Source organism: Poromitra crassiceps, assembly GCF_964638095.1.
Source record: "Poromitra crassiceps genome assembly, chromosome: 8".
Classification (NCBI taxonomy): Eukaryota; Metazoa; Chordata; class Actinopteri; order Beryciformes; family Melamphaidae; genus Poromitra; species Poromitra crassiceps.
In genome coordinates, this window is record NC_139629.1 from 30,294,786 (window position 1) to 30,305,750 (window position 10,965).

Genomic DNA, 10,965 nt, shown 5'->3' on the forward strand with positions numbered 1-10,965 from the left:
GTGCACTATTTTGCAATTTGCACTAGTCTCCCAAGCCCCCAGGAATAGCGCTGGGCTGTGAAGCCATTTGAACATGGTGGCGAAGCTCTGTATTGCAAGTCACGTGACGCCATGCAGCCCAGAAAGGAAAATTCCCATCCACTTGCATGGGGACCCCGACAGCTGTTAAACCCAGGGGATTTTTTTCCGGGTATCAACTATTTTTTTATGGGGCATTTTTTCTTCAGAAGCCACTAAGAGCCGTATACGGGTGTATTTTCTTCTTGTAATACAATCCATGGGTGGGAGGGGTGGGGGACGTCATGGAACACGTCATGGCACACATGCGCACTTCGCCTTGGGCTGCATGGTCAGGAAGTAAAACCAGGAAGAAAAAGCCCCCATGATGGCTTCATGCGCCAATGAGCTACCTCCGTCCGAATGCATGGTCTCCATAACTGGGATAAACCCTCCCCTGCTCTACTCTGCTCTCCCATTGGAGGGGACTGCCCCCTAGTCCGACACCTCACGAGACCGACACCTCATGGTTTTGGGTTAGGGTCTGGGGGAGGTTAGGTTTAGGCGTGGGGGTGGGAGAGGTTAGGTTTTGGGTTAGGGTCTGGGGGAGGTTAGGTTTAGGGTTAGTGAAAAACGGTGAATATAGAACCCGGGGAACATAGAACCCGGGGAACATAGACATGATCCCCTGTCCAATGCCTCTTTTTTCGGACTCGTGAGGTATCGGACTAGTGCCATGGCACCCCATTGGAGGCGTCGGTTTCAGACGCTGCCGGATTTCCGCTCCCCGCTTAAGAAGCTCTGTCATTGGCTCCGACCATGTCAATCAGAGTGACTTCCGCTCCCTCCTCCCTGTGTGTTGCTGTAAAATGCATGTTATTTTAACAAAACAAAAAAACAACGTAAACAATGCCCCCCCCCCCCATATTTATTGAGTCAGTAATACAGTAGTAGCCTACACTTTTGTACTGTTTTTAAATACCAGAAATGATTATTATAGACAAATAGACACAGCTTCTCCTTCTTGATTTTTAGTGCGTTTACTGCATCATGGAAGCTATTGAACTAAAACAGGAATTTTCCACAAAAATATTAATATAAAATACAAGCACTAAAATCGACAAGCAAGTTAGAGCTACGTTACGTCAATAGCTACAGAGAATACATTTGCCGTTACCGTTATGTTACATTACATGGAAGGTTATACACCAGGCCCGTATCTAGGGTGAGGTTACTGGGTGGGCAATTTAACATTTTGGGGGGGCAATGAAAATAGCCATACCAAAAAAAAAAACTCGCCAAAATTGTGCCTAACTTTGGAACATTATTGCCGACAAGCTAGTATGCCATACAGTAGCTGGTACCAGGTCCGTTTTTAGCCTGTTACATCTTTGGCGGTAGGTTGCCCAAAGGTTCTCGGTTTGGGGATGGGGATTAAGTTGCATTATATTCTAACACTAAACTCTTCCACTAGGTGTCCACATTGTGCTGTGGGTAACCTAAGTATGAACTTTCACTCAGTGGACAGGCCAATGTTTACAAAACACCTATTATAAAAACTATTTGCAAACTAACTATGTACTGTACATACAAACTAACTAACAAATATTTACACAACTGTTATTATATTCACAAGACTTTTAGTCTTAAAAGTGAAAAGAAAACAACTTTGAAAGCAGATTGATTTACCATAAAACTTAAAAACATCCTTCATCCATAATTTCAATAATCAACTCCATAACAGTTATTTTCATTGGATGACCTTATTTCTCAAATCAAATTAAAGACTAGTGCAGTGAGACTTAACCATAGCTAAAAACTATTTGCCATTTAGCCTTCAAACCTATATTTACAAGACTTTTAGTCTTATTCAAACTCAAACTGAAATTAAAACTTTGAAAGCAGATTGACTTTGTTACCCACACAAATAAATAACAATCCTTCATCCATAGTTTAAAATAATCAACTCCATAATATTATTTTCATTGGATGAGCTTATTTCTCAAATCAAATTAAAGCTATAACTACTGTTAGGTGCCCTAAACTAACTAACCCAGTGGTCTCCAACCTTCAGGTTGCGACCCTAAGTGGGGTCGCCTGGAATTCAAAAAGGGAGAATAAAAAAAAAAAAAAACTAAATACGGCCCTGTTATACACGGAAAGATTACTGGAACAATTTCATTATACACAACAAAATGTCACAACTTTTCATAAACTTTCAAGGATTTGAACAATTCCATGAGTTTTACAGGCCTGGAAAACAAGATTTTGAAATCCCATGACTTTTCCAGGTTTTCCATGGCCGTGAGAACCCTGAGTTAAAGGTCCCATTCCGTGCAAAAGCTGTTTTTACTTCTAAATGCACATATGCTGTTGTCATCCCTCCCTGTAATGAGTGCTCATAACCTCAGAACTGCCAGAGTTGGATTTGTCCCTATCCAGCTCTCTCCTGCCGTCTCCTTCAAGCCACGCTACCTGCGCCATTTTGTCTATTGTTTGCCATAGCAAGCTGTTTCAGCGCGAGATTCATCATGACCTGTTGGTCTGTGCTAACCATTTCAGCCCAGAATGTTTCAACAATCTGGGACAGTACAATCAAGGTTTAGCCACAAAATTAACACTTCTAGCTGGAGCGACGCCAACTGTACATGATCCAGCAACTGCGGAGGTGCATTCGGTAAGTCTAGGCATTATGAGATGTCCTGTTTAGCAACTGTTAAGTTAGCGATAGCTCGTTGCTAACATTAGTTGTGGACACAACCTAGTGAGCTGGTCCACGGACGCTAATCTGATTGGCCGCTGGGAGCCTGGGGCGGGCTCTCCCCCAGCGGCCAATGGGAACTGTTAGTTCTGAATATGTTATAGAAACAGACCATTCCTGGGAAGCGACGAGATGAGGAAGTGAGAACTCCGTCAGAACGAACAGGGTTGATATATTTTCGACAAATTAATCCAGAATCATGTTTTATGGACCAGAGACACACGTGTTTAAGAGGTTACAGTTCACGAATTGGGACCTTTAAATGTTTCTCTCTTCAAGTCTCCTTTACAACCAAAACCTTTACCACAGACTGAGCAATTAAATTGTTTACTCTCCTCTGTGGACTATCATGTGTCTCTTCAAGTTTCCTTTCTGAAAAAAACCTTTACCACAGACTGAGCAATTAAATTGTTTATCTCCTGTGTGGATTATCATGTGTTTCTTCAAGTCTCCTTTACAACCAAAACCTTTACCACAGACTGAGCAATTAAATTGTTTATCTCCTGTGTGGACTACCATGTGTGTCTTCAAGTCTCCTTTCTGACCAAAACTTTCACCACAGAGTGAGCAATTAAATTGTTTATCTCCTCTGTGGACTACCATGTGTTTCTTCAAGTTTCCTTTATGACTAAAACCTTTACCACAGACTGAGCAATTACATTGTTTATCTACTGTGTGGATTATCATGTGTTTCTTCAAGTCTGGTTTACGACCAAAACCTTTACCACAGACTGAGCAAATACATTTTTTATCTCCTGTGTGGACTATCATGTGTCTATTCAAGTCTCCTTTCTGATTAAAACTTTTACCACAGAGTGAGCAATTATATTGTTTATCTCCTGTGTGGATTATCATGTGTTTCTTCAAGTCTGCTTTACGACCAAAACCTTTACCACAGACTGAGCAATTAAATTGTTTATCTCCTGTGTGGACTATCATGTGTGTCTTCAAGTCACCTTTCTGACCAAAACCTTTACCACAGACTGAGCAATTAAATTGTGTATCTCCTGTGTGGATTATCATGTGTGTCTTCAAGTTTCCTTTCTGACCAAAACTTTTACCACAGAGTGAACAATTAAATTGTTTATCTCCTGTGTGGACTATCATGTGTGTCTTCAAGTTTACTTTATGACCAAAACTTTTACCACATATTGAGCAATTCAATTGTTTATCTCCTGTGTGGACTATCATGTGTGTCTTCAAGTCACCTTTCTGACCAAAACCTTTACCACAGACTGAGCAATTGAATTGTTTATCTCCTGTGTGGACTATCATGTGTGTCTTCAAGTTTCCTTTCTGACCAAAACTTTTACCACAGAGTGAACAATTAAATTGTTTATCTCCTGTGTGGACTACCATGTGTTTCTTCAAGTTTCCTTTCTGACCAAAACTTTTACCACAGAGTGAGCAATTAAATTGTTTATCTCCTGTGTGGACTATCATGTGTGTCTTCAAGTCTGTTTTACGACCAAAACCTTTACCACAGACTGAGCAATTAAATTGTTTATCTCCTGCGTGGACTATCATGTGTGTCTTCAAGTCACATTTCTGACCAAAACCTTTACCACAGACTGAACAATTAAATTGTTTTTCTCTGGAAGTCTTGTCATCACTAGTTGGTTGTGAATGTGAATTACTAGCTTGATGTAAGTATATAAAGTTCCTGGCTGGTTCTGATACTCCACAGTCCTCTTCATCAGCTTCTGTTTTCATCTGTTCAGTTGAGCAGGTGGCTACAGGCTCTGCCTCTCTGTTCTCTTCAGTTTGGCTTTGATGAAGCTGTGAGGACTGAGGTTTCTCTTCCTCCTCTTCACTCTTCACAGGGACAACAGAGAATGGCAACATGGTGATATCAGCCTCCTCCAGCCGTTGAGGCTGCTCTCCCTCCTGACTGATCCAGAGTTCCTCCTGTTCCTCTTTAATGTCTGGGGGCTCTGGGTCCTCCTGAAGCTGCTCTCCCTCCTGACTGATCCAGAGTTCCCCCTGTTCCTCTTTAATGTGTGGGGGCTCTGGGTCCTCCTGAAGCTGCTCTCCCTCCCTCCTGATCCAGAGTTCCTCCTGTTCCTCTTTAATGTCTGGGGGCTCTGGTCCCTCCTGAAGCTGCTCTCCCTCCCTCCTGATCCAGAGTTCCTCCTGTTCCTCTTTAATGTCTGGGGGCTCTGGTCCCTCCTGAAGCTGCTCTCCCTCCCTCCTGATCCAGAGTTCCTCCTGTTCCTCTTTAATGTCTGGGGGCTCTGGTCCCTCCTGAAGCTGCTCTCCCTCCTGACTGATCCAGAGTTCCTCCTGTTCCTCTTTAATGTCTGGGGGCTCTGGTCCCTCCTGAAGCTGCTCTCCCTCCCTCCTGATCCAGAGTTCCTCCTGTTCCTCTTTAATGTCTGGGGGCTCTGGTCCCTCCTGAAGCTGCTCTCCCTCCTGACTGATCCAGAGTTCCTCCTGTTCCTCTTTAATGTCTGGGGGCTCTGGGTCCTCCTGTTCCTCTTTAATGCCTGGGGGCTCTGGTCCCTCCTGTTCCTCTTTAATGTCTGGGGGCTCTGGTCCCTCCTGAAGCTGCTCTCCCTCCCTCCTGATCCAGAGTTCCTCCTGTTCCTCTTTAATGTCTGGGGGCTCTGGTCCCTCCTGAAGCTGCTCTCCCTCCCTCCTGATCCAGAGTTCCTCCTGTTCCTCTTTAATGTCTGGGGGCTCTGGTCCCTCCTGAAGCTGCTCTCCCTCCTGACTGGTCCGGGCTTCCTCTTTAATGTCTGGGGGCTCTGGGTTCTCCTGGTCGAGACTGGGGCTCCACTCCTGCTGCTCAGCGGGAACTAACAGCTGCTGGAGGTCTGGAGGCAAGGCTTCTCTGTGTAACCGCACAGCGTCCAGCAGTTTATCTTCATCACCCGCAGTTAGGTGCTGCTTCACCACAGCTCTCAGCTTCTGGACTTTAGACATTTTAATTTTCACACAGTGACAGGAACTATTCCTCCTGAACTTTACTGACAAACTTCCTTCAAAGCTCCAATAGCTTCACAGCTAACGTTAGCTTCACAGCTAAACCATTCATCTGAGTCCAGTGAGTCTTCTTCCTCTGATCAACGGAGCCCTGGTTCCACTTCATATATTCGTGATAATATCGTCCGCACATACGAGTCTTCTGTTTGTAAATTAAACTTCTTAAAGTATTATAAACGGGGCTAGTATGCTACTGCTAGTGCTAACGTTACTCTGTGTTGTTACAAGAACGTTTGCATGATGGCAGCTTCAACACGTCACGAGAAATGCGAGCGGGGTCGGGGGGAGGGAGGTGATGGGGGAGGGGCGCAGTGAGAACCTGCTGAGAACACAACAAAACTGCTGCCTACGCACAGTAGTGTGTGTGTGTGTGTGTGTGTGTGTGTGTGTGTGTGTGTGTGTGTGTGTGTGTGTGTGTGTGTGTGTGTGTGTGTGTGTGTGTGTGTGCGTGTGTGTGCGTGTGCGTGCGTGTGCGTGTGTGCGTGCGTGCGTGCGTGCGTGCGTGCGTGCGTGTTTGTGCATGTGCGTGCGTGTCGGCAAAAAGTTGCTGTCTGGATTCATGAAGTGCTTCAGTTCTCATAGAAGCCCCAGACAGCAGTGAGGTGGTGGCTTTAGCTCCCTTGCCTTGCCTTTAGCTGCCTACAATTCCACAAAACCACCACTAGATGTCGGCATCGTCCTTCTTAAATTCTCGAGCCACAGCAGACTGCAAAACGTCATTATTTTTCACATCACCCTCCTTGGCTTGTCTGCACATTCGTGCAATTCATCACTCACCTTTTCACCATTTTCAACCAAACATGAAAAATCTCATATGGTGTGACAATTGTGTCCCCAGCACTTTTCCACAAAGTTTAAACTTGAGTAAAACTAAGAAAAATAAATTGAGTTCTCCTCAACAAAGTATATAGCTACAGAATGATAACAGTCTATTTGTGAGTCTGCTCTTTTCAAAGTCCAGGCATAGTAGCCTATTTTGAGTCGTTTCTGATCAGATTTCTGACTGTCCCAAAAATGAAAAGCATATGGTGTGACTGATATTTAAATGGTCAATTGTTTGGATACCCGTTGGGATGAGAGGTCCTTTTTCAACTAGGCAGTAGCCTACAGAAAATATCTCAGGAGTAGCCTACATGGAAGGAGTAGCCTACATGTCTCTTGTCTTTTCTCATGTTTCTTCAATAAATACAATCTTTTTGAGCAACTGCCACTTCAGTTATGTTTCACACTGTCTTTTGGTGTGATGCTTTTTTACATAAACATTCTGAAGATCAATTACTTGTTTGTCATTATTACTTGCAAACAGGCCCGTAACTATCATTGAGGAATGGAGGAAAGGTATTTTCCAATTTTTATTTTATTTTATTTTTTAAAGAAAAATAGCCCCGGTCCCCAGATCTATTCATCTGTCATTGATGTTTTAATGCGACAGTTGATCGGAAATGCAACAATTTGCTTCCTCTCTGTGTGCTATAGAAGGAAGAGAGATAACTCACAACATTCAGATTTTGCATTGAGGCTAGATTGGGGCTAGACTTTGGGGACAGTTCTATTGAAGTGAATGGGTAAGTAACTCCCCTGTAAAGTGATGTTTGTGTAGATGGGCCATTGTATTTAATTGAGCAGTATTCTGACATGTGACCTGTATGCAGAATATAAATTATATTATATGGGGAGACATTTATTTTTTGTATCATTTTAAAGCAACAGCACAGTAAAGAGGATATTAATCTAACATGATGTCTGTAGTTCTTTATAGATCGAGCCTCTTAATTTTGCTCTCAAAGTGCACCAGATTAAAGCATTTTACTTTAAAATTGACAACATTTTCTATCCAGCCCCCCCTTTGCCCCCCACGCCGCGCTAAAATGACCTCAGTATTTCTCAAACCCTGGCTACGGGCCTGGCTGAGTGATACAGTTTTTGCAGAAGTTGTGTCCACACGGTGTGGAGACTGGATTAGTGAACACATCCAGACAGATGGAGCACAGAAACTGGTCTTCAGATAGGAGACAGCTGGCGGCCGACATATCTTGACACTGAGATACCTAAAGTGAAAATATGAAATAACATTATTATACAGAATTCTTTGAATTAAAATATATTTAAATATATGTTAAAGTTGGATTATTGGATTAAAGGTTGGAACACTTTTGACCAATTCTTCAGCTTTCAAACTCATGTCACATATTTACATTACAGCCACGGGCCAAGTAGCCTACAACGACGCTGGGCTCCACTACAACAGCATTTCATGTCGGAAGGCTAAAGTAGCAACAGACGGGCACCGGAACTAGGTCAGAGACGGATCATGAGTCACATGATTTTAGATGGGTCAAAGTCATATTTTAGATGTATCTTGCGCATTGTGTGGCCAGCCGAGTTGTAATATATTGTCATGACATGGTGTTTTGGGGTCATTAATAAACGAGATTGATTCTGTTATTTTTCTATCATTTGTTTTGGTAGTGCTATTTTACATTGAGGTCAACGGGGAGAGGCTTGTGTTTCCCCCCTAAAAGGGTTAGGGTTAACAGGGAACATGTGCCGCCTACAGAATGACGTATTGCCGATCTGGTATATTCATATTCACCATATGTAGCCCCGCCCACTTGAGCCAGTTGTGTTATTATGCCTTCCTGTTCAAAACACTGTCTGTTTTACCTGTGGCCTGTATCACAAAGCTGGATTAACATAGCTGGGTTTTCCCTTCGTTATCTGGTTACACTTAACCTTAAAGTCCCTGGAAACCAGAAATATTTTATTATTATTTAGCATTTTGAGTTCATCACATCACAGGAGCCTATGTTAATAAGCCACCAGCCAAATTTGAACGATGATGAACGTCGCAAAGTATATAAATTTAGGTTTGACAGTCATGGCAAAAGTCATGAGAATCAATTATATTTTAGAGTGTATTTTCTCCCGCGGACTGTGTGGGCGTGTCCCGTCTGCAGCAGGGAAATGTCCCTCTCTCTCTCTCTCGGAGGAGACCTCTCTCCATCCGTTAACGGAGAGAGAGGGAGAGAAGGAGAGAGAGAGAAGGAAAGAGAGATGGTGTGTGTGTGTGTGTGTGTGTGTGTGTGTGTGTGTGTGTGTGTGTGTGTGTTCGCGCGTTGCTCCGCGCATAGCGTATGAGAGGGAGAGATCTCTGCTCTGCCGCTGCGATTGCACAGCGCTACTGTGTGTGTGTGTGTGTGTGTGTGCGCGCGCGTGCAGACAGATAGACAGATAGATAGATAGATAGATAGATAGACAGATAGATAGATAGATAGATAGATAGATAGATAGATAGATAGATAGATAGATGTTGGTTCTTAAAAGAGCCTTTGTGTTGACGCAATGCGTAGTTAGTTAGCTGCAAAAAGGTGTGGGACCACTAGAACTCTGAAGAGAGATGGAGGCAGAATGTGCGGGACTGCGGGTTGCGCACGTGTACAAAGGTTATATAGAGCTTATGACGTCATAAGATTTTGCATTTGGGCACCTCGCGCACAGCTCTCTTCAATGAGGAAGTGGAAATCCAGACCTTGTAGAAAAGTGTAGATTTTAAGGCTTTGGGTTGAAAGTAATGTAACATAATTTCTGAGGCACACAATTACTAACATAAGACCCTAAATCACATAGTTAGAACGTTTTTGTGGATTTTGGTTTCCAGGGACTTTAACTTAACCAGACCTCCGCAATCATGATAAGCGGGCTCACGAAGATGGTTATCAACTCGCTAAGTGAACCCAGGAGTTTCAAATCTAGATCAGTGCGCGTTCACATAAAAGGGGCGAGTGTTTGCTGCATACGACCAATCCACTGATGAAGAAGCCGCAGAGAGCAGCGTATTTTACGATGGAGGAGCAAACCCTGATACAAAAATTCAAAGAATATAAAACAATTATTCAGGCTAAAAGCAACACCGTTGCAGCGGCCAGAAGCCGCAAAGAATGCTGGAAAAAAAATCGCCAACTCTGTCAATGCGTAAGTTATCGTATATTAAAATGTTTCTGTTTTTTGTTTTTTTTCCGCTTTTTAGATCTTTTGAGACCTCATCCATTATTTCAGATACAACCCCGGTGGAGCAAAGCGGACTTGGGAGCAGGTCAAAAACAAATATAAGAACATAATTCAAAGTGGTCAGTATAGGCTTACTATAATATCTTATATGCTGCATATATATAGCCTACAGTAGGCTACAGCGCTGTACTTAATTTTTAACACTGTCTCTTTGTGATCACAATGGAATTGATTTGATATTGTTTGCAGCCAACAGGAAAAAATGTGAATTAAAAAAGACTGGCGGGGGGGTTCCTACAGAGGAACGTGCCCTGTCGAATAATGAGTGTCGTCCCTTGATGGAGGGTGTGGAGGGAGGAGTAACATCAGACCCTGGTGGAGGTGGCACCTTGATGGAGGGTGTGGAGGGAGGAGTAACATCAGACCCTGGTGGAGGTGGCAGCTCACAAAACACCACATTTATACAGTGAGCCACTGTTTCCATTTACAATTATCCATTTACTGTGAAAGCAACATGTAGCCTATTTTCTGCACAGTGGATACTGTGTAGTCCCTCGGACGAGAATCTGTATCTCTCATACAGTACTTCGTCCGGCAAATCAAAAGGATTGATTCTGTCACGGAATATTCTCTCCCTCCTGAGAGCTCGTCTAACAATTTGCGCGCCGATATATCAATGGGGATCGTCTAGGCATGGGCAGGCCATTTTCCAAGAGAATTGATTGGTCGGGAGGCGGCCCAGCGATCTCAATCTCGAACATTCGTTAGCTCCTAGCAGCTAGCTTCACACAGCTAGCTCTACACATAACAACCGGTCTCGTTCACTCCATATCTTGACTCCCTGCGGGGGGCGGCGCGTTGAGGACAGCAGGGCGGACACCATCGGCGTCGATCTCCACCTCGACTTTCTGCAGTGCAGCCGTGGGGGCTGTGTAGCGGCTTGGTTGGGCCGTCTCCTCCGGCCTTGACCCCTCTCGCTCCCCCGGGGACACGAGTGCCGCTCCCCCGACTGTAACAGCTCTGCAGATGATGTCGCTCCCTTCCTTCTGGCTGTTCAACACAATCCCCATTATCCTGACTGTCTCGTCACTGATGGTGATCTCCCCCACTACTGGCTGGTATGCAGAGCAGCTAGCCTGGGCCGGCTCAAACGTCACTCTCCTGCCCAGAACACTCTGCACTGCTCCGCTGCTCCGCCGGCTGTGTGTCTCTTC